Source organism: Oncorhynchus mykiss, chromosome 12 (assembly GCF_013265735.2).
Source record: "Oncorhynchus mykiss isolate Arlee chromosome 12, USDA_OmykA_1.1, whole genome shotgun sequence".
Classification (NCBI taxonomy): domain Eukaryota; kingdom Metazoa; phylum Chordata; class Actinopteri; order Salmoniformes; family Salmonidae; genus Oncorhynchus; species Oncorhynchus mykiss.
Window position 1 is genome coordinate 87,152,044 of NC_048576.1, and position 8,972 is coordinate 87,161,015.

The 8,972-nt window shown below is 46.5% G+C and overlaps 1 protein-coding gene across 1 annotated transcript in view; it reads right to left on the minus strand.

Annotated features, from left to right (window-relative positions):
* Positions 1-1,639: 1,639 nt before the first annotated feature.
* LOC118937768 (transcription factor 20-like) overlaps positions 1,640-8,972 on the minus strand; it is an 18,305-nt gene continuing 10,972 nt past the window's right edge. Inside the window, exon 4 of the mRNA XM_036938996.1 lies at positions 1,640-3,741. The gene's annotated coding sequence lies outside the window, so the exon portion shown is untranslated. The remainder of the gene's footprint in view (positions 3,742-8,972) is intronic.

An 8,972-nucleotide genomic window follows, 5' to 3' on the forward strand; every position in this document is an offset into this window, starting at 1 on the left:
ACATTTGAGATGCCGGTACTCCTGTCCATGTCAAGCACTGGTTCTAGCCAATGAGCTTCAGCCCTTTGCCATTTGAGTGAAAGCTAGCAAGATGCGCACACACAACACAGCGAGAGAGAGAGAGAGAGAGAGAGAGAGAGAGAGAGAGAGAGAGAGAGAGAGAGAGCAATGACGTGGTGCACATATCTGCCCATACTGTATGTGACGTAGTACGCAATATTCGGGGACCACTTTCGTCTTGTGAATGCATCTTTCAGAATTACTGGCTAAAAAGTATACAAACGTACTGCTGAATCTCTTTAAGGTTTCTAGAAGGGCAAGTAATATAAACCACCAAATATTTATTGATATGCTGTAATGTGTAAACACCTGACCTTTCAGCCAGCCTGCTTGTACCAATTCCATGTAATTATAGTAAAATACTGTGAAATACAAATCCCATCTCCCCTCAATGAATTTCATTCATTCATCCAGTCAATTATTCATGCATTCATCATTCTACGGTATTATACTGTGTCATTACACAGTACTTGCTTTGATACTGTGTTTAGATTACAGTAGGTGTACTACAATATGAAATACAGTAACTTACTTGCCACTTTGCTGCCTGTTAGTTACTGTCAAATCCACGGCAAGCCCTTTACAGTGTAGCTATCACTAGCTAACAGGGAAACATAGCTAGCTAACAGGGAAACATAGCTAGCTAACAGGGAAACATAGCTAGCTAACAGGGAAACATAGCTAGCTAACAGGGAAACATAGCTAGCTAACAGGGAAACATAGCTAGCTAACAGGGAAACATGTCATTCTTCTTACATGTGCTACTAAAGTTAAAAAGCATTGGATTGGTGTAAACATGGTTTAGAGTGTTTACAACATACGTTTTGCACCAGTCTCAGCGCTCTTTCTTTTTCAATCCAAGTCACATTGAGATTGACTTTATTTTAGAAACCGAACCTAACTTATGACCTGACCCATGACCTTATGTATTGCTGCTGCTCCAACGCATGCTTTCTGTCCTTAACACTGAAACTGAAACGGAATAATATAACAACGAATAGAAATATGTTGATACAACTAAAAGTAAATCAAAACTAGCAGGTCTGAAAATGAACTGAAACTAAACTGAATTTAAAATAAAAAGCTACATTCTAGAAATACACTTGAATATAAAACAACTAAACTATGATAACCTTGGTGTGTGTACTGTGTGTGTGTGTGTGTGTGTGTACTGTGTGTACTGTGTGTGTGTGTGTGTGTGTGTGTGTGTGTGTGTGTGTGTGTGTGTGTGTGTGTGTGTGTGTGTGTACTCTGTGTGTGTGTGTGTGTACTGTGTGTGTGTGTGTGTGTGTGTGTGTGTGTGTAGTGTGTGTGTGTACTGTGTGTGTGTGTGTGTGTGTACTGTGTGTGTGTGTACTGTGTGTGTGTGTGTGTGTGTACTGTGTGTGTGTACTGTGTGTGTGTACTGTGTGTGTGTGTGTGTGTGTGTGTGTGTGCACCTTTGTGTGTCATGACATGTCCTATTCTTACATCTGTATTTCTGTCCTCACAGTCTGTCATTAATGATCACAAATGTGTGTCTGTGTGTCAGTGTAGATTTGGAAGAAGATGAGAAAAAAAGAACAGTCCTTGGTCTGGGCAGCGTTGAAAGGTGCTGGTATATTTGACATTGGCGTTACAAAAACATTTCACACAAATTGATGCTGTAGTGTCATCGATTCAAACAATGAAAACATGAACAATAAAAAACACTGCATGCTCAACTTAGAACGAGTGACATTCCCAAAAGTCTCTTTTCTGAATGGATTCTTTTAATAACATTTTTATAAGCAATAACATATTCATTTTATAGAAAATAAACATCTCTAGGAAATACTATACACAATTATATTAGTACATCACATCTTACAGTTAAACAGCGTCAAATACTTATATACACCATTAAATAATGAGAGCATCATAATCAAGAATCAGAAGAAGAAGAGGTTTGTGGTGTGATGCTTTGCTCTTGTCTGTACTGTACGCCCTAATACTGTATGTGTCCACTGATATGAAGTACTAAAGTACTGTACACTACACCCTAAAGTAGTACTGAAGTACTGTACACTACATCCTAAAGTAGTACTGAAGTACTGTACACTACACCCTAAAGAGGCTGTCTGTGTGTGTGAGAATGCTGCAGTAAGGGGAACAGGCTACGCTACTGTGAGTGCCACATACAGAGAAAGGAATGAGAGAGACACTTGATGTGGAGTCAGAAAACTGAAACAGTCCGAATACGGACACTGTACAACAGTCACGGTTCCCCATTTAATGGGGAGGACTGTGTTACTGTACGGTGTCCATATTATGACATATTTGAGTCTCTGTACGGTTGATTCAGCTCTATGGTGCTGAGAACTCAAGTCGTGTAGGACTAAGAATCTATTGGAGTCGAATACTTGTTCATTTTTATGGAGACAGCAGCCTTTGGTGATGGAGATGATGGACAGAGATATTGATGAAGAACTGTGGTGAGATGAGATGACGACGTGTGAGATGATGCCGGCCGGGCCCTATGCCCTGACCTTTAACCTTTATGGTGATGATGTGGCGTCTACTGTACATCATGTTGTATGAGCACACGTCTGAACTTCGACTCGGTGACCTCCAGAGTTTTGACCCCCCCCCAATATCCAAATTAGCACACTACCCACTTAGAATGAAGCAATGTATAAGGCATGCATTCTAAAGTAGTACGCTAGTGTGAATATTGAAACCTTTATTTTTATAAAAATGTTTAATTGAACACAAAGCGGGACAGATACCAACGCTGACTCAATGGTGTCGTATAGCCGTAATATGCACATCAAAATACATACCGGAAGAAGAGCGTTATATTCAGTCATTTTTTCTTTCTGTCGATATCAGAATCATATTTAGAATCTGTTAAAACACGCAATGTACATTTTTATAACACTTAAGCGCACATTGAGATACATCCAGGGGAGGGGCGGCTTCTTTTGACGCATGACATCTTGAATTGGAACACGCTCGTTCCCTTCCTTGTACAAGCACACACACACACAGTCCATGTCACACACACACAGTTGATGTCACACACACACCGCGACCTGGAACTCGGACAGCAGAGCCGGAGGGGGCCTATTCTGGCCAATCGCAATCCACCAGGTGTCCAAAAATGATAGCGACCGTTCCAGAGGCAGAACAGTGCAGCGTGAATTTAAAACCGCTCCCTGTCTCCCCCCATCTCTCCCCCCCTCTCTCTCTCTCTCTCCCCATCTCTCCCCCCCTCTCTCTCTGGAGGGGTGGTCTCTAAGTAACCATGGCTGCCAGGTGTCTAGACTCCAGACACAGACAGACAGGGCTGTGAAAGACTCTCTCAAAACACCGCAGTCCGTCTGTCCGTGAAGGAGACTGTCTGTTAGACAGACAATGCAGTCCCTCTCTCTGTCTCTCTGTCTGGTTATCAGGGGTGGCTGAGATAAAGCAGTGCCGTTGCCAGGGGTTACGGGGGTTGCTCTGAGGGACCTGCTGTCTTGTGTCTGTATTGCTGCCATCGGTGGTGCCTCAGAGGATCCCCAGCCGTCCCCATTGGCTGATGCGTCTGTCCGTCATGACGTCTCATCATGACTCCTCATCATCAGGTTTGGGTGGGGGGGATGTCCTATCTGTCTGTCTGTCTGTCATACTGCATAGGTGATGCTCACTGGGGCTGGGTAGTGCTCTATTTTACAAAGCCTGGAAGACAAAGACAAATTATGTATGAGGGCGATTGCTCTTCACTTCAAAACACGTGCACAAAGATAATGTTATATATGAAAAAAAATGAATATTGTGCTTTTGAGAGTGTATGGGTGATCTGTGTGTGTTGTGTCATACTGTCTGCAGGTTCAGTAGGTCTCTCTCTCTCTCTCTGGACATATGTACTCATGCCTGCTGAAATAGAACGCACCAGCACTCACAGCACTGCAATGTGTGTGTGTTATTCTCCATGGCCAGCGCAGGATGGGACCTTTAATTGCCATGGTCACTGCAAACATGAAAGCTGCAGTGTCTGTGTGCCTGAGTCTCTGCTCTGAGCTAACATGAAAGCTGCAATGTGTGTGCTTGCGCGCTGGTGTGTGTGTGTGTGGTTCTGCACAACTGTAGACATGAAAGCTAGCTGCAGTGTGCGGTAGTGGAGGATGGAGGATGCAGCTGGCCAGTGAACTGGCTTCTGTGAATGACAAGGTGGGAACGCCTACTAACTATAATGGTGGGGTGCTTCCCCTTATCCTCGGTAGTCTCTCTCTCTCTCGTTCTCTCTCTCTCTCTCTCTCTGTCTCTCTCTCTGTCTCTCTCTCTCGCTCTCTCTCTCTGTCTCTCTCTCGCTCTCTCTCTCTTGCTCTCTCTCTCTTTCTGAATCTCTCTCCCTCTCTCTCTCTTTCTCTTGCTGAATCTCTCTCCCTGTGTCTCTCAGTATTCTCTTTCTCTTCTGTCTCTCTATATTCTCTCTCTTTCTCTCTCTCTATATGTAGTCTCTGTCTCCCTTTCTCATTCTCTTTGTATCTCTGAGTCTCTCTGTGATGTAACGGCCCGCTGCTCTCCTTTTGTTTCTACACATCCGCAGAGAACACAAAAACAGCCCCTGTTTGTCTCCTACTGTGTGTGTAATATGTGTTGTGAGTGTGTGTGTGTGTGTGTGTTTGTGAACATTCACAATGTTCATACGTTTTTGTGTGAGTTTGCACAATATGTGCCTGCTGTTTGTGTGTGCCTGTGTATATGTCTGCCTGTTGTGTGTGTGCGCTTGCCTGTGTGTGTGTGTGTGTGTGTGCCTGTGTGTGGGTGCCTGTGTGTATCTGTGCCTGTGTGTGTGCGTTTGCCTGTGTGTGTGTATGTGCCTCTGTGTATGTGCCTGTGTGTGTGTAACTGTTTGTGTGTGCCTGTGTGTGTGTGTGCCTGTGTGCGGGTGTGTGTGTGGGCCTGTGTGTGTGCGTTTGCCTGTGTGTGTGTATGTGCCTGTGTGTGTGTGTGCCTGTCTGTGTGTGCCTGTGTGTGTGTGTGCCTGTGTGCGTGTGTGTGTGTGGGCCTGTGTGTGCAGCAGTTCCCTGCCCATGTGAGATTGCTCCCTTCCTCCCTCCTTTCCTTCCTCCATCCCTCCTGCTGGTGTCTGTGTCTGTGTTGTAGAACAGTGAGAGGAGGAGAGCAGAGGAGCAGAGAACAGAGGCAGAGTTCCATGGAGACCTGGGTGGGGTGGGTGGGGGGGTGGGGGGGTGGGGGGTTGTGCCTGGGATTGTGTCTGTGTATCTTTACTGCTCTCTGATTAGGCTGCTCAGTCTGCTAAATTAGCATCGCACAGACCCACCAGCCTCCCTCTCTCTCTCTCTCTCTCTCTCTCTCTCTCGCTCTTTCTCTCTCTCTATCCCTCTGTCTTCCTCCTCTCTCTCTCTCTCTCTCTCTCTCTCCCCCCCTCTCTCTCTCTCTCTTTCTCTCTCTCCCTATTTCTCTCTCTCTATCCCTCTGTCTTTCTCCTCTCTCTCTCTCTCTCTCTCTCTCTCTCTCTCTCCCTCTTTCTCTCTCTCTCCCTCTTTCTCTCTCTCTCCCTGTCTCGCTCTTTCTCTCTCTCTATCCCTCTGTCTCTCTCTCTCTCTCTCTATTTCTCTCTCTCTATCCCTCTATCTTTCTCCTCTCTCTCTCTCTCTCTCTCTCTCTCTCTCTCTCATTCTCTCTCTGTCTCTGTTCTTCTATACGTGGGAGGGGAAGAGAGGAGGGAGGGGGATAGGATACAGGGACAGGAAAGGAGAAAAGAGAGAGAGGGAGGGAGAGGGAGGAGAGATGGAGGGAGAGGGGAGGAGAGATGGAGGGAGCAAGGGGAAGGCAGGGGGTGAAAAGAGGAGAGGAGAAGAGAGAGATGAGGGAGTGAGGGGAAGGCAGGGGGTGAAGAGAGAAGAGGATAAGAGAGAGATGGAGGGAGTGAGGGGAAGGCAGGGGGTGAAGAGAGAAGAGGAGAAGAGAGAGATGGAGGGAGTAAGGGGAAGGCAGGGGGTGAAAAGAGAAGAGGAGAAGAGAGAGATGGAGGGAGTGAGGGGAAGGCAGAGGTGGGCGTGATGCTTTTTTGATCAGCAGCCAGATTTTCACCCTTGTCTGTCAGTCTACACAGAGGAGAGGAGAGAGGGATGGGGAGAATAGAGGAGGGAGGGAGGGAGGGGGAGAATAGAGGAGGGAGGGAGGGGGAGAATAGAGGAGGGAGAGGGGAGAGGAGAGGAGAGAGGAGATGAGAGAGAGGGATGGGGAGAATAGAGGAGGGAGGGAGGGGGAGAATAGAGGAGGGAGGGAGGGGGAGAATAGAGGAGGGAGGGATGGGGAGAATAGAGGAGGGAGAGGAGAGAGGAGATGAGAGAGAGGCTGCTGCTTCAATGCACCGCTGCTCCCTGCTGAATGTCAGTACCCCTCTCTCTCCCCTCCCCCTTCCCTCCATCATTGACCTTCCTCCAGAGTGCAGTGTGGCGTTACCGCCACCAGATGGCGCCTCCCATAAAGAAAACTACAACCTTGGAAATCCAAACAAAACAGGAAGAGTGGGCTGCTAATGTGATCACACTCCCACTTTCAGTCATAACAATGCACAGCGTGGCTGACTAATGTTTTCCGAGAGGTGCAGTGTGAGAGGTAGCTAGTGGGATAAAGTGTAGGATGATTTGCCATTTTGTCAAGGTCATTCGTAGGACTCCCTGTGCAGTCATTTAAAATGAACAAATGTAGCGGATGACATCTTAATGTGCGTAGGGCTTCATCCCAAATGGCACACTATTAAGTAGAGCACTTCTTTTGACCAGGGCCCTATATGGATGTTAATGGGCAACATACATTCCACAACAGTAACATTCTTGTTCCTTTGCATAGAATGTGTTTGTTGTAGATTAGAACAGTGGGTGCCGACATGGATGAGACTCAGCTGAACTCTGTCAACCCAGTTGGAGCTGGATTCCTTTCCTATGTCTGCTAGCCTTTCAGCTTGGTGCTGAACACTCTATTAGAGTCTGTGTTTAGTGATGGGAGGGAATCGACAGGCTGACCTCCAGCCCTGCAGAAGGCTGTGTGAGACCAATCAGTGTTCGGTGTTCAGGTGGCGTTAACAGTGGTGTTAGTGGACTGGCCAGTCAATAGTGCTCAGCGCCAGGCAGAGATGCCTGATAGGCTGTTGCCACGGGAGATGCAGAGACACACGACCTTGGTTACACACATCCTCTGTCTCTGTCTGTGCCTGACTCTCTCTTTGTCCATTTATGAGTGTGTGTCTGTCTGTTTATGTGTGTGTGTTAATGTCTCTCTCACTCTCTTTTTCCTTACTCTCTGTCACTGTCACTATATGTCATTCTCTGTATGTCTGTCTCTGTCACTATATGTCATTCTCTGTATGTCTGTCTCTGTCACTGTATGTCATTCTCTGTATGTCTGTCTCTGTCACTATATGTCATTCTCTGTATGTCTGTCTCTGTCACTATATGTCATTCTCTGTATGTCTGTCTCTGTCACTATATGTCATTCTCTGTATGTCTGTCTCTGTCACTATATGTCATTCTCTGTATGTCTGTCTCTGTCACTATATGTCATTCTCTGTATGTCTGTCTCTGTCACTATATGTCATTCTCTGTATGTCTGTCTCTGTCAAAAACTGAAATGTAATGTATTGTAATATCACAATATTAGAAATTCCTAACCAGAGGGGATAGAGAGACGGGAGTCTTGGATTATAGGAATGTTTACGGAGATAAAAGCATAATTATTCTGATGTGTATGGTTCTGTTCTCTCAGGGTGGGTGAGTCTCCAGGACAAGGCAGGAAAGTACAGAAGAAGCCAAAGAGCCCTCCCACTAACAGGTACAGTAGAGAACAGTGCTGCCCCCTACTGACTGCACATAAGTGGCTCTTACTGTCTCCTATACTTCACATCTCTGACTGTCTCCTATACTTCACATATTTTACTGTCTCCTATACTTCACATCTCTGACTGTCTCCTATACTTCACATATCTTACTGTCTCCTATACTTCACATCTCTGACTGTCTCCTATACTTCACATCTCTGACTGTCTCCTATACTTCACATCTCTGACTGTCTCCTATACTTCTCATCACTCTCTCTCCCCCTCAGGATCCTGAAGCCAGAATGCCTCTGTCCCAGGTCAGCTAAACCGACATTTCTCCAACATTTCTCTACTTCTCCCCCTCTCTTTATTTCTCTGCCCTTCTTCTTTAATTCCTTAACTCATAAAAAATAAAAACTCCAATAAATACTAAAATTTTAATTTATAATGAATAAAAATCACCCCATCTCTCCCCCCTCTCTGTCTGTCAATCTAAGTCTGTGTGTCAGGAGCTGGTACAGAAATACCTCGGAGGACAGAGTGAGGCGCTCAGACAGCCTGAAGAATCATAACTCCCTGAGCTAACTGGTTCCTCCCTCAGTCCCTCTATGACCCCTCACTCCCTGACCCCCTTTGATCCTTGACCTCTGGGCCTTCTATCAGCCCCATGTTGCACTATGGTTTGACTACCACCAATGCTACTAGTCCCTCTAACCTCCCTCTAACCTCCCTCTGACCTCCCTCTAACCTCCCTCTAACCTCCCTCTGACCTCCCTCTGACCTCCCTCTAACTTCCCTCTAACTTCCCTCTAACCTCCCTCTGACCTCCCTCTGACCTCCCTCTGAACTCCCTCTAACTTCCCTCTAACCTCCCTCTGACCTCCCTCTGACCTCCCTCTAACTTCCCTCTAACCTGCCTCTGACCTCCCTCTAATCTCCCTCTAACCTCCCTCTGACCTCCCTCTGACCTCCCTCTAACCTCCCTCTAACTTCCCTCTAACCTCCCTCTAACTTCCCTCTAACCTCCCTCTAACCTCCCTCTGACTTCCCTCTGACCTCCCTCTGACCTCCCTCTGACGGTTCAGTCCAGTGCTCACTGCCCAGGACATACCCTATCCAA